Here is a 20,380-nt window from a genome sequence, read left to right on the forward strand (position 1 = left end):
CTCTTTATTCCTGTGTTCAGAACTGCTACATAATTCAAGTTTTTTTTTAATCAGAAATGTTTGAAAAGCTCTCTATTTCATTTTAAAGTTGCATTTCCTACAATGTAGGATTGTACTAAGTTTTCCTAGCTAAATTATCCTCCCTATAAGCCTATATGTCTTTGCCATGTGAAATATGCTACTCCAAGCTCTCTGCTCCTTTATGGTAGTGGATGCTAAATCATATGTCATACTGACTGTGATTCCTTAGCAATTGAAGTCTTTCTTTCTTGCTGCTTTCAGTATTGTTATCTTACTTGGAAGTTCTGAATTTTCACTAGAAAATACTGGCAGTTTTCATTTTCTGATTTCTTTGAAGTAGTGAGAAGTGAATTATTTCTATAATTTTAGCTTTTCCTTTGGATCTAATATATATTGGTGCACTTCTTTTTTTTTTTTTTTTTTTTTAAGATTCCTTGAAATAGAATGTCTAGGCCTTTTTAAAACCATGGCATTAAACAGGTGCATTAAACATGGCATTAAAAAGATGCTATTGGATAGAACTATAAAACAAAATAACTAAATACGAAGGCATAAAAGGTCAAGAATATCATGGAAAATAATGAATAGAAGTATGAATAGAGGAGACTTAGTAGAATTCCCAAACTTATCTACAAAATGTAAATCATTAAAATGGTATTAGTTAAAAAGAGAAAGCTTTATTAGTGTAACAGTTTAGCTATACAATATACGGAAATAAATATATCTAGTATACCTAGTTACCTAGTATCTAGTATCTAGTAGTATATATAAACTGGTATCTAGTATCTAGTATAAAAATCTCAGCTGCTAGTATAGGGTATCATTGGTAAACAGAAATCTATTGTGAAATTTGGAAACATTATGAAAGGGATTAGATTTAGACTAGTACTTCACTTATATTAATATGAAGCATATATATATATATAAATACACATATACATATACATATACATATACATAAATGCACACATATACACATATATATGCCTCTAGATATAAAGATCATAATATAAGTAGATTAAAGAAACAAAACTTGCCTATCAAATATTTGATAGAAGGTAAAGGACAAAGAATCGTAGAAGATAAAATCAATAATTTTCATCACATAAAATCTTAAAGATTGTTTTGTATTAATTCAATAAGTGAAAATTAAAAAGAAAAAACATGGAGGAAAGCAAAACTGTTAAGGGACAGGTCAATTCTCCAAGACCCTCCATAGCTGTGGATCATAACATCTGAAGGAGTTGCATCTAAAGGGCTGAAACTCTGAATAGGTGCACTGGAATCAGACAACCAAGCACTTAAGGCTAATTACCTATTGGACAATGACTCTAGTAGCACGTGTTTGCAATTGCTCTTCTCTCAGTTAATGTTGGCTCACTGTTTGGGGTTAAGAGAATTGTAGGTAAAGATTAGAGGGTAGAATGAGAGAGGCAAGAGTACTTCACTTGGCTGCAAGAAGAGGAGGAGAAAAATGTGAAGATTCTGAACTCTAGAATCAAGGAGGGATCCTTGGCAAAACTCCTGGCAGTTTTGTCCATCTCCTTCACTTCTCCCCCTAAAGACCAAGGACTTTTGTTTATCCTGACTCTGGCTGATCCTGAGGCCTCTTATAAGACAAACAGGAAACTTGCTTTGTTAAGAGCTAAACTAATAGCTCTCATTTTCTAGCTGAAATGGGGCAGAAATTAGGAAACGATTCTCCCCAATCCCAACCCCACTCTGAAGGAGATCTACAGGAAGTATACTCAGACTGATATGTAATGTGGGAGCAGATTGATTGACTTGTGGATACATTAGAATGTATGTCCCCTTGGTTCTTCATGGAAGAAGAAACAGAGGGAGATAATTGGAAACTAATAGTAGATCAACTATGTGAATGTTATATGGTAATGGTCCTGATTCAATTTCTAAGGAAACATTCTATATTTATAATTTAATACAATTGGCCTTAACAAATCCTACAAGTTCTAGAAAAAAGAAAAGTTTTAAGAATAGTCAGATGAGAAAGTGTGAGGAAAAAGAGGAAGACAAAGGAGAGATTAATGGCAATATTGCCAGAGGGCATGAGGACTTATGTGAATTTGTAGGATATGGTAATTCTCTCTCTCAGAGCCCAGCTTCAACTGTGCCTACACCAGAGCAGACTCTTGCCCCCCCCCCCCCATCAACTTCATCAATAGGAGGGAGGAGGAGGAGTGAGAGGGGCAGTGATATCACCAGCACCTCCCCCACCCCAGCAATCACCCCCTGCTATGACTAGATTGCAAAAGGCACTACTTAAAGACACAGAAGAAGGGCAGAATACAGCTGATTTGAGAATAGAAATGTATACTGTAATTCACAGTTTAACTCTTCAGGTCAAGAAAGTAGAAGATACACTCCTTTTGATCTAGAAATCATCAAAGACTTGAAAAAGGCTTGCATTCCTTATGAGGCTACATCATCTTATGTTAAGATGTTATTACAGAATTTGGCCTACTATGTGTCAAATGTGACTGGAAATCTATAGCAAGGACATGCTTAGAACCTGGACAAAACTTGTTGTGGCTTTCTGAATATAGTGAGCTCTGTAGGATACAAGCCCAAGGAAATAGTCAAAATAGAGGTAATACTCCAATCACCTATGACCAACTAACAGGTGTAGGTTTTTTTGCAGACACTTCAATACAGATTAATTACAGCATAATTACTTCTGCTGCTACAAAAGCATGGGGTTTTATTCAGGTAAACAGGACAAAGGAGAGACCTTCATGAAAATAGCATGAGGGCCAAATAAATCCTTTGCTAATTTTGTGCCATATTTGCAGACAGCTGTCATATGAACTATTGATGAAAATGCAGCAACAGAAATTATGATAAGACAACTTGCTAAAGAAAATGCTAATAAGGTTTATAAAAGAATTATACTAGGACTACACAATGATGCTCCTTTAGAAGAGATCATAAGACACTGTGCCACAATGGGCACAAATATTTTTTATAGCTAAGCTATGATGCAGACTTCCCAAGATCCGAAAATGGGAAGACAGGGCCCCTTTTGGCAAGGGCATTGCAGAGAGACTCGATAATGCTTTCAATATGGTAAAGTAGGGCATCTGAAAGGTCAATGTTGGCATACAGAAAGAGTGAGAAAATAGGGTGGGAGAACAACACCCAATACCCCATGTCAAAAATGAACAGAGGTTTCTATTGGGCATCAAAATGTAGACTGATTCAGGGAATCAAGATGAAGTGCCCAGCCCCAGGGCCCAAGGCAAAAAATACTTGGGGCATGATGGCAGCCAATGCTACACCCAGAGTCTTTAGAAGTTCAATAGCCAGGTATGATCAATCGGCCAGGAAGAAATCTGATGAGACAAAGGGATTACACAATCAATCAGCCAGGAAGCAACCCGATGGGAAAAAGGGATTACAATTGGGGAGAACAGAGTTGCATGCATCTGGGACAACTAAAATACCCCCTGGAGAGGTGAACTCTGTTCCTCTCCAACCTATGGATCCCTTGCCTCCAGGCACAGTAGGCTTGACCATTTTACCTCCTGAGAGTACTTACATAACAGTGTTCATCCATGTACTGATTTGGGAAACTGGAGAATGTGTAGATAATATTCCAGTCACTAATACAGGTAGACAATGTGTGACTGATCAACCAGGAGAAGTAGTAGCATCAGGTTTACTGATACAGACTCCTAATAGGCAATTTTCTGATAGTTGCCCAGATTCTGACACTAAGCAACAGAATCCAGGAATATTCGGACAGCAGCTATGACAGCTGACTGACCTATACTCACTATCTATATAAATGGCATACCATTAAAAGGACTGGTGGACATAGGTGCAGATCACACAATCATTAGAGGTGTCAACTGGTACAATCACTGGGCAAAGATTAAAGCAGACACCTACATGTCTGGTGTAGGAGGATCAATGCCAGCTGAAGTTAGTGCTACTCCTTTGAGATGAATTTTTGAAGGCAAAATAGGAGTTTTTACTCCTTTTATAGTTTAAAAAATCCCCATCAATTTGTGGGGAAGAGTCATTTTATAAGTTAGGATTACAAATGAGTACTTCAGTTTTTTAGGCAGGGCTGCTGTTGAAGGCCTGCAAATACTCTCACCTGTTCCTATTCAGTGGAAAACTGATACAGTTGTATAGATAGAAGAGTGGCCCTTGGCCAAAGATAAAATTAAGGCCTTATTAGATATAGTTCAGAAGCAACTTGACCAAGGACACTTACAACCTTCTCTATGTCCTTGGATTTCCCCAGTATTGTTGTAACAAAGAAATCTGAAAAATGGAGGATGTTGATTGATTTAAGAAAAGTAAATGAACAGATAGAAACTATGGGAACTCTTCAGCCTGGACTTCCATCTCCTACTCAGTTGCCTAGAAAATGGCCTCTTTGGGTTATAGACAGTAAGGATTGCTTCTATTCTATCCCTCAAGATAAGGAGGATATGAAAAGATTTGCCTTTTCATTGCCCAGCATTAATTTAACTGAGCCTTATAAAAGATATGAATGGATAGTTTTGACACAGGGAATGAAAAGCATCCCTACTATGTGTCAAATGTATGTTGCTGCTGCTCTTACTCAAGTAAGAAAAGCATTTCCAAAAGTAAAGTTATTACATTACATGGATGATATATTGGGATGTGCACCTGAGAAACAAATGTTAGAAGCATGTCTACAAAAGACCATAGAAATGCTAAGGAACTACAAATTGCATATAGCTCCAGAAAAAATTCAAATACATGCTCCTTTTTAATATTTGGGATATGAAGTATACCCTAAGGTGCTTACAGTACAAAAACTTTCTTTAAGAACAGACAAGTTGAACACCTTAAATGACTTTCAGAAATTGATAGGAGATGTCCAGTGGATGCATCCAGTGTTAAGCTTAACTACCTATCAATTACAACAATTATATGACATTTTAAGGAAAGATACTGCTTTAAACTCACATACCAGCTTACAAAAGGAGATCAAGAGGCTTTGAGAGAAGTTGAATTGGCTTTCTCCAATGTGTTTGAAAGAGTCACTCAGAAACCCTTGGAAATATCAGTTTTTGCTAAAAAAAAAAAAAAAAAAAAAAAGAGGCCCCCACAGCAGTCCTTCATCAAGGAGACAGTGTGATAGAGTGGGTGAATCTCCCAGTACAACCAGAACAAAGCCTTACTCCTTACCCAGTGCTTGTGGCTAGAATTTTACTAAAGGCCATTAATAGAGTAGTACAATTATCTGGATAAGACCTGACAAGATATACACCTTTTATACTAATGCACAAATTAATATATGCTGTGAAACTATCCCAGAGTGGCAAATTTTATTAGCCATGGCTCCAAATTTTACACATGGGTCTCCATTAAAGATAACCAGACTATTACATAATTGGCTATGGATTTTTGAACAAAAGGTTTCTAAATTTCCTCTTAAAGGACCAACTATCTTTAGAGATACATCCAAATGTAATATTTGTGCTGTATGCTCTCATGCCTTAATTAGAAAGAGAATAGTCAGAATTCCTTTTCAGTTCACTCAGCAGAATGAATTGCATATAATCATTCTAGCTCTTGCTTATTATCCAGGAGATATAAATATAAATATAATATCTGATTCAGCCTATTCAGTAGGTGTGGTACAAAGAATTGCCACAACCCAAATAAAATTTGTAGCTTCCAATACATATCAGCTCTTTAAGGAACTTCAAGAGCAAGTGAGAAAGCATTTAGGTAAGATTTATATCTTGCATGTCCACTCACATAGTGGACTTCCAGGTCCTATTTTGATGGTAATTCAAAGACAGATAGTATTCTAACCATGTTGGCCAATACTCCTTTATTTCAAGACAAGAATCTTATTTTAAATATCATCAGGCGGCTGGAGCTTTACATTTACAATTTAGAATAACAAAAGAAGAAGCTAGGATTATAGTAAAAACCTATACAGCTTGCCTTCCTTTTCATGCTCCTAAGCTCCCTCCAGGGAAAAACTCTCATGGTTTGAGACCCAATGAAATTTGGCAAATGGATGTGACCCATTATAAATCTTTTGGTCCTCTGTCTTTTATCCATGTTTTAGTAGACACCTTTTCAGGATTCACTTTTGCAATACCAGCAGCAAAAGAGACAGCCGAATGGTCACTCAATTCCTTATACAAGCATTTACAATTAAAGGTGTTATACAAGCAGATAATATACCTGCATATACTTCTTTTTTATATAGCTTTTTAATTTACAAGATATATGCAGAGGTAATTTTTCAACATTGACAACTGCAAAACCTCTTGTTCCAACTTTTTCTCTCCTTCTCCCCACCCCTTCCCCCAAATGGGAGGCTGACCAATGCATGTTAAATATGTTAAAGTATACATTAATACAATATATGTATACATGTCCAAACAGTTATTTTGCTGAACAAAAAGAATCAGACTTTGAAATACTGTATAATTAGCCTGTGAAGGAAATAAAAAATACAGGTGGACAAAAATAGAGGGATTGGGAATTCTACATAGTGGTTCATAATCATCTCCCAGCATTCTTTCTTTGCATATACTTCTAAACATTTTGCACACTCTTGTGCCCAGTATCAGATTGTACACACCACTGGCATACCCTTTAATCGTCAAGGAGAGGGAATTGTAGAGAGCAGAAACAGAGACATTAAAAAAACTCCTCTAAAAATAAAAGAAAGGGGGAGTCAGAGGTAAATCTAGAGAACTTCTAAATCTAGCTCTTTATACTATTAACTTTTTGATTTTTGAGAAAGATGCACTGGCTCTGGCAGACAGGTTTTATAAGCCACCAGAAGGGCAATGTCCAGTGTGAGCAGCTCCACTATCTTTAGATAATTGCAAAGCTGTGTGGAGAGATTCAGAAAGTGGTGAATGGAAGGGACCAGATAGGTTAACTGCTTGGGGGAGAGGGTTTGCTTGCATCTCTACAGATGGAGAAGGAATCAGATGGGTGCTAACGAGACATATTCACCTTGTCCATCAGAAAGAGATGGAGCAGACCCTTGAAATGAAGGAGAAGATCCAAGAAGCATCCATTGGTTCCATAGTTGACTGTGCCATCACTGAAGGGAAATCCCAGTTATGGCATTTGACTCATGGACATCAAAAATTGTTGGTCTTCAAAACCCTCAGGAATCATTGCAATCGCTGAGACATTGTTATAGGACTTGAAGAGCCTCAGGAATCATTGGATTCTCTGAAAAATAAGACTGTTGCAGGATTTCAAAATCTGCAAAAATCATTGAATTCCCTAAAACATAAAAAGACCATTGAAGGACTTCAAAAACTTTCAGGGATCATTGGATTCTCTGACATGTGAAGTAATGGACAATAGATTGGTTTTGGACTATCTTTTGGCTGCTGAAGAAGGCATATGTATGATTGTTATTTACATATCCTCCTTCTAGGACTTCTGAAAATCTTTTAAAAGACCATGTTGATTTATATTGTTTGTTATATTATTACTTTCTTGTACAATTCATATTTGTTACACCACATTGAGCCTGCACTGGCTGTGGGGAGAGTTACCACTAATAGCCTGTGTGTTATTGCTATGTGCTTGTGTAATACCTCCCATGCTGATGGGTTTGTGCATACCTGTTTCTAGTAAGACCCTTCAGCCCAGAAACCTACTAACAATATCTGGTTTGACTCCCCAATTCCCTTTGGAGTTTTTCATCTATCTTCCTGAGAAGTCTGGGAGGGCATGATCATCTCCTTTTTAGCGCTTTCACCTCCCTTCCTGAGATGTCAGGGGGTGTGATCACCTCCTTTTGGGGGTTCTCACTTTCCTGAGAAAGCAGGGATGGCATGACGCCTATATTCTAAAACAAAAGAAAGTAGGAGATGTAAAGGGCTGAAACTCTGAATAGGTGCACTTGAATTAGATAAACAAGTACTTAAGGCTAATTACCTATCAGACAATGACTCTATTATTATATGTTTGGAATTGCTCTTCTCTCAGTTAATGCTGGCTCAATGTTTGGGGTTAAGATAATTTTAGGTAAAGATTAGAGGGTGGAGTGAGAGAGGCAAGAGAACTTCACTTGGCTGCAGGATGAGGAGGAGAAAAGTGTAGAGATTCTGGACTCTAGAATCAAAGAGGGTTCCTTGGCAAAACTCCTGGAAGTTTTGTGCATCTCCTTCACTTCTTCCTCTAAAGACCAAGAACTTTTGCTTATCCTGACTCTGGCTGATCCTGAGGCCACCAGGGAATTAGCTTGGACTTTATAGTTTCAAGGCAGCCTTTGCTGACACACAGGTGTTGCAGACTGGGAATGAAATAAATTGGAGGCAGAGAGCAGAGGAGAGAGGTCAGAAAATGCAACAGCCTCTCAGTCAGAGAGGTCAGATAACAACAACTGCCTCTCAATCTCCTTGTATCATCTTCTCACATGAGAAGATCCATTCTGGGTTGGATCTCCAGCAGCCACTGTCAGGTGGCTCCCATGCATTCCAACAGTTCTCCCATGTATTACAACATATAGTGACTAAATGTGAGGCAAGAATTACAAGAAGAACCAGAGCTGTTCATGAGAAGGATCCTTCCAGAGTTAAGGAAGTTGAGCCCTGGTAAGACTTTTTTAGTCGGGGTAATTAAATGGGGCTGCACATCAAAGGGCTGAGCCAGGAGACTGATGAAAGATTTAAATGCCTGTTCTGAATACAGTCCTCTTCTCCATTTGAAAGTTTTCCTCCTTGATATTTCATAAGATCAACACCTATTACAACCATCCAGAAGTGATAGTGCTGCTTACATTCTCAGTGTGCAGACCATGCTGTGGGGGGTAAATAACAGCACACACACACACACACACACACACACACACACACACACACATAAATATATATATGTATATATACATATATATATATATTTATGTGTGTGTATATATATGTATATATGTATATATATTTATGTGTATATATATATGTGTATATATATATATACATATATATATATATATGTATATATATATACACATACATACATACATATATACATATGGGGAATTGTTAAGGAACAGGTAAATTCTCTGAGAGCCTCCACAACTGTGGATCATAGCATCTGATACAAGGCAGCCTTTGCTGACACAGGCATTGTGGATTGGGAATGAGATAAATTGGAGGTAGAGGGAAGAGGAGAGAGATCAGACAATGCAATGGCCTCAAGAGGAGATCCATTCTGGGTTGGATCTCCACCAGCCATTATTAGGCGGCTTCTGTGTATTCCAACAGCTCTCCCATGTATTCTAACACAAAACCATGAAAATTTATAGCAAGTATTTCAGAAAAAAAGGTTTTATTTCTAATATTCATATATATATATATGAAAATGACTCTGTTTTACAAGAATAAGAATCATTATAGAATTCAGAATTATCTAAGATGATGGCTAGGTAGTCCTGAAGGAAAGTAATTGAATGTATCTAAAGACATTTGAAAAAGTCTCTACTACTAATCAGAGAAATGCAAATTAAATTGATTCTGAGATTTCACTTCACACACATCAAATTTGTAAAGATGGACCCTCCCTGTGCTACAAAAAAAATCATGTTGGATAAAATATGGGGAAAAAAAAGATATTAACCTATTTTTGATGGATGTAATAATTCTGGAGAAGAATGTGGAAATACGCACAGAAAATTACTAAAAAGCATTTGTGCTTTGACCCACATACAATGAAACACACACACACACACACCCAAAAAAATTTATAGCCATTTTATAGTTTAAAATACTGTAAACTAGAGAAATAGCTATTGAGAAATAATTGAATAGTGGTTTGTGAATTAACATAATAATATTGAGCTATAGTAAATGAGACAATAGATTATTTTGGAGAGAAATGGAAACATATATGAATTGTTCAAAATAAAGTGAACTGTCCCAGAGGAAGAATTTATATGATAAAATCAGCATTATAAAAATTAATATTTAGAATTTTAATAAACTAATGAAAAATCGAAATTAGTAGAACCTGGAGAATGATACATATAGTAATAACAAAGTAAAGACAAACAACTTTGAAAAATTTTAAAACTATTATTTACTTAATGACTATCCATAATTCCAGAAGCCTAACTAATAATATAAAATTATTCACCTCCTGAAAGATCTAATCAATTTATTGTACAGAATGAAACACATTGAATGAAAGTTTTTAATCTAAGAAATAAATTATGAATAATTCTTGGTTGTTATTCACTTTTGACCACACTTTACTGTGTGCTTCAGTGTAACTAATCCCATCTCATTTGGGGATGGAATAATCCTGAACATGCTTAATTTTCCTACATTCACATGCTACAAAATCTTTAGAAGTTATTGAAGCATGCTCTTCATTAACCACAACTTTAAAAATTTTTTGAGTAATATCCATTCTCAAAAATCACAGAATCAAAAACAACAGAAAACCTATGAAACATGAATATGACATGAAATCCATCATTCAATGAACAGAGAATGATATATACTTGAATAACCTAATTCAATAGTTTCTTCTAGTAAACATCAGACCTTTGAATCAGCTTATTTCCAAAAGTATTCAAGAATGACCTTTGAATTCACAAAATGAATCCATTTCTAATTTATTATCTATTCAAAATATTTGTCCACTATTGTTGTACATTTCCAAAAATAAGTACTTGATATCTAAATCAATTATTCATTGATAGTTTACTGATTCATAATTTAATTTTAAAATATTAAAAATAAAGTGATTTAGTGATAATAGACTGTTAAGGACCATCCCAAGGTGAAGGGGCAGACTGGCCATAATATCTGGAGGAATTGCAAATTACTGACACAGATGTTGTTTGTAGACTGGGAATGAAATAAATTGGAGGCAGAGGGATGAGGTCAGAGATCAGACAACTCAACTGCTTTTCAATGGAGAGGTCAGAGAACAGCAACTGCCACTCAGTCTCCTTGTATCATCATCATCCTCTCACATGAAGAGATCCATTCTATAGGCTTGAGTTAGACCTCTAGCAGCCACTGGCAGGTGGCTCCTGTATCGCAATATGTGGTGCCCGAACAGGGAATAAGAAGCAGCATCTGAGAGCTACTTGTGTGATAGGATCCTCCCAAAGTTCCTTTGGTTACCCAGGAGAAGGAAAGGGAAAAGAGACCTGGTAAAGCCTTTTTTAGTTGGGGTAATTCCAGGAGACTAATGAGAGGCTTAAATTTTTTTGAAAATTTGCCTTCATGATATCTCACAAGATCAACACCTGCTATAGTTTTTCACCCTACAACCATCCAGAGGTGAAATTGCTGCTTGCATTTCTCAATGTGTGGACTCAGATAACAGCAAGTACACAAACTTACTATGCTGTGTATGGGAGAAATAAAACAAAAAAAAAAAAAGGGGGAATTGTTAAGAACCATGCCTGGATGAAGGGGCAGGTCAATTCTCTGAGAGCCTCCACAGCTGTGAATCATAACATCTGAAGGAATTGCAAAGCAGTCTTTACTGACATAGATGTTGCGGACTGGGAATAAATAAATTGTAGGCAGAGGGAAGAGGTCAGTGGTCAGAGAACAGCAACTGCCTCTCATTCTCCTTATATCATCATCATCCTCTCACATGAAGAGATCCATTCTACAGGTATGAGTTAGAACTCCAGCAGCCACTGACAGGTGGCTCCCATATCACAACAATAGACCAAATGTACATGGGAAAAACTCACAAATAATTTGAAATTGACTTTCTAAGAGAGCAGTTTTGTAATGATATGGCCCCTAAACTCTTAAAAATTATTATACCACCTGTTTGGGTAGGTTGAAATGGGAACACTGAAACTATTCTACCTGATCAGTGATTTTTGTAGTTAAAGACTAAGATTTTCTATATCAAAACAAGTGAAAAAATTAAAAAAAACTTACTTAATACAAATGCATAAACAGAGTTGGATTACAAAAGAAGATATGAAATACATATATGTTATGGGATTATCCAATTGGAAAAGTGAGCCATTATTTTCTGCCTCAATGCTTACTTGTATCATGTCTATCCAAAAATATATAAGCTATTGAAAGATTAATTAAATAATTTATACAGAATATTTTGTTTGTATATGGATGAATGAATCATCCTCTTTAGTTAACAGTGATAAAGGACCAATTTAATCTAAAACAGAAATATTTTGGGATGATAAGTAAGACTAGCTCATCTAATTGACATAAAATCCTGCATGTACGTGTCTCAATATAAGAAAACACATATTGCAAATAAAATAGAATATGCATTTGTACATTTCTTATTGCTTTATTTTATGCTTCCATTAGAGGAAATATTACTTTCACACATGACTAACTCATCTAAGCTTAGAGCAGGTTTGTTGTGAAAGGGTCATGGTGGAAATTTTGGAAAGCAGGAGAATGTCATTTTTGATCCTATTTCATGAGGTGCTGCAGGTTTTAGAATCCTGTTGATTTAGAAATTCTGCAGAGAGTGTGAACGAAGTGACAGATTAAAGAGAACTGCTTTTTAAAGTGCTGGAAACTTACTGGTGTGCTGCTATTCTCTGTTGTATCTTGTTGCCATAGAAACTAGTGTCTGCTTTGTTAAAAAGGAGTTCCGTTGTTGTGAGTCCCTACTGTTTCCAAAGATCATCCTGGTGCTGCAAGGAACAAGATGTTACTCCATGGGCAACAGGGCACAGTTGAATTCAGACTTTACTGGAGAGGATATTAATATCTGCTACTCTCAGAGCTTTGACTTCATTACACATATATGCAAAGTCAGTGTACCAATGTACCAATCTCAGAATTGAACCAGCAAAAGGGAGGAAATTAAACACAAACTCTTGCCTTTTGTATATTAACTAATATTTCTAGCACTATTTTTTATTGAGTTCTCACTCAATATTCAAATGGAAAAATGCTATCAGTTATTCCCTTGAGGGAAAAATAGCATAATGCTCCATTTTGCCACAGAAGATAAGTGAATTCATGGCCCTTTCAGATGGCAACTCAAGGCCATATCTGTACTGTAGTAGGTTTGACCATCTGCCTAGCAAAAAAAAAGAATTGTAGTACAATGAACGTTGGAGAAAGAATATTTGCTTATGTCCAGTGTGTTTATTTTTGATATACATACCAATAGTTTCTTATGATATTTCTCATGTATTATTCTGTCCAATTTTATAAAAATCCAATTTTTTTACTAGCTACTCTCAACGTTCTGAAAACTTATAGAGAAGTATGTGTCACAGATCTCATTATTATACCATAACCCTCCTCTTCCTACTATCTCTCTACATTCCATCATTTATAGTGTATCAATGTGAAGTGACTCATTGTTGATATCTAGTCTCAAATATTGTTATTTGACTCTATTATTATTAATTGTAATTTATTATATAATACACATTATTATTAAGACTATTGTGTTATCCGAATGTAACTCTCTTACTCTAAACATTAAGCTTTGTTTGAACCATATTTTAAAATGATACTTTTACGAATGGCAATCATGTTGCTGTTTGAATACTGTTGCTGCTAATAATTACTTATTTAATATTCTGAGGCATCTGGGAGTTGTGGTAATATTAGATTGGTATCAGGTAGATCTGCATCCGGATTCCTTCCTCTGAAACTTCCTTCATGGCTCAATACAAATGATTTTAACTCTTTTTTCATATAATAATACAATTTATGTTCTATGCTATATCTAGGACCCTAGGAAAATAATTACTGTAGCATTGTATTTTATGTTAACTAGAAGTTTTTGTGCCATATGACATATAAAGAAGGCTTAACTCACATATAACATGCTTATATATTTGATCTGGGATTTTGTCCTCCATATCTCCAAGGGAGACTGCAATTTCCACTTTTGATGAGAACTGGAGTAGCGCCATGTTACCATTGCCAACAGCTTAGTTGGGTAGAAGTTGGCAGATTGTAGGACTTCAGTAGGTGGGAAATTTCTCCTTCACTCTCCTATGTCCAAGAGAGATAATGGGTGATATTCATATCTACCTCACATCAAATATATTTTATTCTAAAGGATATGATAAGAGATTTAGAATGAAAAAGGCACTATCCTTGATCTTTCCCAGAAGGAAGATAATTATATTGACAAAATTAGTTTAGATCCTTCTCACAAAAATACTGGTATATTTAATCTCTGTATTTCCTGCTTCCCCTCCCCCTGCACCTTTATCTTTGTCTCTTGGTTGTCTTCACTTCTTTAAAATGCCATTTAAAATTTAATCTAATATGAGAAATATTTCCTGATCCCTCTTAATGTTTTTACATTCCTTCCAATTATCTTCAATTTATCCTTTATAAATGTTATTTGTACTAAATTATTGACATGTCATTTCCCCCATTAGAGTATAAGCTCCTTGAGAGCAAGGACTCTTTTATCTTTCTATGCATCCCTGGTATTCACCATAATGCCTGGCACATGATAAGCACTTAAATGATATTATCTGACTGATCACACAAAAGACCCTTGAAAATAGCATTTATGTCCATTTATCTAAGCCAACAATAAGCAGAAGTCAGGAAGTGATTCAGATTAGAACTGACCAAAGAATACACAGTGGTAAGGAAGCTCTTCAGTATGAAGTGAGATAAATATTTAAGCTGAACCAGAGAGGGAACACTTTTACAATGGAAAGAGGGGATTATTTTGAGAAGTCTTTAGTTTTCAGAAACTGAAAGTCAAAGACTAGGTTTTTCTCTTCATATCAATGTACACCTAACAATGGAGTAGCCTACCTTAAAAGCCCTTTAATATTCTTAACAATATCTTTTCTTTAGGAATCCAGGTTTGCAGCATCACAGGATTTCATTCTATTAGTCAAGGAAGAGTCACATTCCATTGCCATACTAAAGATGCACTAAAATCTGGCAACCTTTAGAGAATGGAGGTGATATATTTATAATCTCATTTCAAACTCCTATCAACTTGCCAAAACATGTAATCCAAAAACTTGTCATTTCCCTCTTCTGGTGGAGAAAACTGAAGTTCAGACCAGTTAAGCAATATACTTAAATTTATGAACCTTGTAAATGATTGTTCCATTCTTTGAATCATTTCTTCTGAAACCGTAATCATTCAAAAAAAGAAAATATGTATAAGTATACAGTGTCATATAGAATTCTTTTTTTCTCAAAACCAACTACAATAACAACAACAACAAACATGTGGCTCATTGGGAACTTTGCTTTTGAATATAAATAAATCAGGTAGAAAATGTCTGATATAATTTCCATTTAATAGGATTGTTTATGCATTTGAAATTACTTTTCACAATTTGGAGTTTAAGGGCTAATAAATATTTTCCTTGATTTCATATTCATTCTACTACTTTGGAGCAGTATGTGTGGGAAAAATACCCTATATGTATGTATGTATGTGTGGGAAAATGTCCTATTTGGAGATTTTGAAGTAAGTTTTCATTGTTGAAAATGATTTATATGGATTCTTCCCAAAAAAGAGAACTTTATATTCTTCAATTTCTTTTCTCTTCAGTGTAAGTCAAGACCACTCTAATAATTTATTATTTATTTAGTAAGTTATAGTCCCTTTGTATCCTGCTTAGATCAACCAATATTGGGGATATTTTATTCAATTCTGTGCATGACAGTTTGAGAAGGAAATTAATAGTCTGAAGAGAACCTATTGAAAGAAACTGAAATATTTATAGCCTGTGAAGGTATATATACATGAAGGTATGAGAGTTGTCTTCATGTATTTGAAGAGCTATTCTTTAGGCAAGGGATCTGACTTGTCCTATTTGGTCCTATGAATGCAGAACTATGAGGAATGAGAAGTTACAAGGACGCAAATGTACATTTAATTTCAGGGAAAATACAAAACAAAATCTTTTTTCAAAGCAATTTTTACTACCTCACAGGACAATAGAATATTTTGGGAGGTAATTAATTCTCCCTCTTGGAAGTCTTCAAACAGGCTGTATGATCATATGTTAGATACTTATAGAGGAAACACTTTTAGGGAAAGAATTGGACCAAATGAGTGCTCTTCCAACTCTCTTCTAAGATTCTGTAATTTCATCATTGCATATATGTATATATCCAGAGAGATAAGAAAGAGTTTATATCCGCAAGGAAATTATAATTTAGAAGGGAATTGTGTACATGTGTGTAATCAATTAAGAAGCTATACTGTGATTAGAACATGAATGAATTTTAAGCAAAACCACCCCAGGCAGAAGAAAACAAAATAAGTTTTATAGTCAAATACTCTCTGAGCTGAGTATAGAAGAATATATCGAATTTCTGCAAATGAAAGAAGTCTCAGATGTTACCTCTGATATGGATATCGTTTTCTCAATTTTTAACAGAAACCAATTTTCTGCTACTATCACATTCCCTGGATTCTGAATAGTTATAGACCAGTATATGCTCATGGTAGAAGAGTATTTAGTAAATTTTTGAAATCACAAACTACCTATTATATATAAAAAACTACTTGTTAATCACTAGTCTTACAAACTTCTTTCCTTTTCAAAAATTTTTTGCTAGTCAGGGATATGGAAATTTATGTGAAAGTGAGTATGGTAAAGTAGAATAGCATGGTACATTAATAGGATGTATTTACATGAGGAAATCTATGGGCAAAAGCGGGGAAGTATGGTGAAAGACATTTGGACAAAGATTGATAAAGACCAAAATAGAAGACATATTGGCATCAGAGCAGTGGAATAGTTTAGAAGTTCAGAGTGTGGAATAGTTTAGAAGTTTGGGAACCAATTCACAAGCTATCCATAGGGGCGTAATACACATAATAGTGATTAGTTGCTTTCTTTTTATCTCTTCTGCCCAATGTAGTTATCAATTGTTTGATTTGTTTTAAAATAAATTTTATTCTTGAAAGGAAGAAGGAGCAAATAAGGAAGACTGCTATTCTGTCCTTGATCCATATTACCAACAAAGAAAAAGTCGTTGATGGTGTAAAAAATGAAGGAGAATTTTGTGGCTACCTGATTATAGAAGTTGTGATAGATGACAAGAGCAATGCTGAGATTAGTATTACATGTATTCTACATATGTAAGAGAGTTGATATTAGGGGAAGAAGAGGTAAAATGATAATAATTAAAATTCTACAGGGTAAGTCATGTCAATAGGGATGGGAAACTTTAAAAAAGAGAACCCCAGGGAAAAAAAAAAAAGAATTCTGAGAAAGAAAAAAAAAAGGACCTGTTTGAAAAGAATGAAACGTATGGAGAGGGGAAATCTCTAGGTTAAATATTTCAAAGGTATCTTCAGAAGTTGGAAACAGAATAAATACAGAAATGTAGCAAGAGTATTGAAGTATGCCTGAGATGGGTATGCTTATATCAGAGGAAGAATAACCTTCTTGATGCTGGAGTTAATCAGAGTTAAACCTTAATGCTGACCTCCATGTTTGAGTCTTGTGACCTAATATTATCAACATTCATTTTTCTTCTAAACTTGAACTCACAAATAGCCCTTACTACTCATTCATTTATTTATCTATCTATTTATTCTTGTGTGCTGCCAAATACATTGGGGGAAATTTAATAGCCATACTGACTGGACTCATTACTAATGAATGTTATCACAGGTGTCCAAAAACATTTACTATATTTGTGTTGATTCCTTGCCATGTTGCTTAGACTTTCTTTCTTTTCTCACATCAAGCCAATCATATTATTCCATTACTCTCAGTCTTAGCAATGAACCTGACCACCTATTTTACAAAAAACAAAACAAAACTAAAACATGGAGAGATTCTATATGTGTTCTGCTCTCTTGTTTTATTCCTTAAACTTTTCAACATTATGTCTGATTTTCCCCTCCAATAATGAGTCCATATAGGGGAAAATAGTATTTTCTTCTCTAAAGCCTGTACATCTATTTGTCCCTTTAGTGACTGTCCTTTTGTGAGGGAGAAATTCCAATGTTTCCATCCAACATGCTAATTAGCTCTCTTGTTTTTAGTCATTTTTAAATTTGAGAAGTGTTCCTCTCCATTTCCTCTGATAATTTATATATTTGATCATTCCCTCTTTTTCTAATATTCAAGTTCTTTTTATCCACTGGCTTTATCACAAAAGCCTATGCAAATGTTTAGATCTCCCTTAAAATGCCTCTATTCATCTCTCCTATTCACTGATATTGTCCTTTATCTCATCTCTTTTTTTATAGCTAGAAAAAGGGAGCTATATTGCTCAGTTTCGTGAACTTCTCATTACTTTGCAAACTGGCTTCCAAGTCTAACCACTCAAGTCCAACTGCTCTCTTCATGTTATTGGCAATTTCATAATTTTTAAATTCAGCAGGCCTTTCTCAGAACTCATTCATTCTGACATTTCTGTAGTATTTAAAACCATGCATAACCACTTGTTTTGGACACTCTCTTCTCCATCGTTCTCAACTGGTTTTCATCATATTTGTACTCCTTAGTTTCTTTTGATGAATCCGCATGATCCTGGATCTATTTTTATACCATACATGGGGATTGCCTAGAACGCTTGTCTTGGGCCCTCTTCTTTTTTCTTTTACCCTTTCTCAGCTTTTTATATTCTTTCACAACTCCACCAACAAGTCATCAGTGTCCCAGTTTTCCCACATCCCCTCCAACATTCATCATCATTTGTTCCTGTCATCTTATCCAATCTGACTGGAGTTCAGTGGTATCTCAGAGTTCTTTTAATTTGCATTTCTCTGATCAGTAGTGATTTGGAACACTCTTTCATATGAGTGGATATAGTTTCAATTTCATCATCTGAGAATTGTCTGTTCATATCCTTTGACTATTTATCAATTGGAGAATGGTTTGATTTCTTATAAATTAGAGTCAGTTCTCTATATATTTTGGAAATGAGGCCTTTTTCAGAACTTTTAACTATAAATATATTTTCCCAATTAGTTACTTCCCTTCTAATCTTGTTTGCACTAGTTTTGTTTGTACAAAAGCTTTTTAATTTGGTGTAATCAAAATCCTCTATTTTATGATCAATAATGATCTCTAGTTCTCCTCTGGTCATAAATTCCTTCCTCCTCCACAAGTCTGAGAAGTAAACTATCCTATGTTCCTCTAAACTATTTATGATCTCATTCTTTATGCTTAAATCATGGACCCATCTTGATCTTATCTTGGTATAAGGTGTTAAGTGTGGGTCCATATCTAATTTCTGCCATACTAATTTCCAGTTTTCCCACCAGTTTTTTTTTTTCAAATAATGAATTCTTATCCCAAAAGTTGGTATCTTTAGGTTTGTCAAACACTAGATTCTGATTGGTATAGCACTAAATAAATAGATTAGTTTAGGGAGTATTGTGATCTTGAGTATATTCACTCAGCCTATCCACAAGCACTTAATGTTTTTCCAATTATTTAAATCTGACTTTATTTTTGTGACAAGTGTTTTGTAATTTTGCTCATATAATTCCTGACTTTTCTATGGTAGATGGATTCCCAAATATCTTATACTCTCAACATTTGTTTTGAATGGAATTTCTCTTTGTGTCTCTTGTTGCATTTTGTTGCTGATGTTTAAAAATGCTGAGGATTCATGTGGATTTATTTTATATCCAGCAACTTGGCTAAAGTTGTGAATTATTTCTAATAACTTCTTATTAGAATCTCTGGAGTTGTCTAAGTATACCATCATATAATTTGCAAAGAGTGATAGTTTGATTTACTCATTACCTACTCTTATTCCTTTAATCTCTTTCTCAACTCTTATTGCCGAGGCTAGCATTTCTAATACAATATTGAATAGTAATGGTGATAGTGGGCAACCTTGTTTCACTCCTGATCTTACTGGGAAAGATTCTAGCTTATCTCCATTGCATATGATGCTTACTAACGGTTTTAAATATATGCTCCTTTTTAAGGAATAGTCCATTTATTCCTATACTCTCAAGTGTTTTTCGTAGGAATGGATGTTGGATTTTATCAAATGCTTTTTCTGCATCTATTGAGATGATCATATGGTTTTTATTAATTTAATTATTAATATGGTCAATTATACTAATAGTTTTCCTAATATTAAACCAGCCCTGCATTCCTGGTATAAATCCTACTTGATGATAATGTATTATCCTGGGGGTGATTTTCTGAAGTCTTTTTGCTAATATCTTATTTAAGATTTTAGCAGCAATATTCATTAAGGAGATTGGTCTATAGTTTTCTTTCTCAGTTTTCAATCTACCTGGTTTAGGTATCAGTACCATGTCTGTGTCATAAAAGGAATTTCGTAGGACTCCTACAATCCCTATTTTTTTCAAATAGTTTATATAGCATTGGAGTTCATTGTTCTTTAAATGTTTGGTAGAATTCACATGTAAATCCATCTGGTCCTGGGGATATTTTCTTGGGGAGTTGGTT

This window comes from Sminthopsis crassicaudata, chromosome 6 (genome assembly GCF_048593235.1).
Source record: "Sminthopsis crassicaudata isolate SCR6 chromosome 6, ASM4859323v1, whole genome shotgun sequence".
Lineage (NCBI taxonomy): Eukaryota > Metazoa > Chordata > Mammalia > Dasyuromorphia > Dasyuridae > Sminthopsis > Sminthopsis crassicaudata.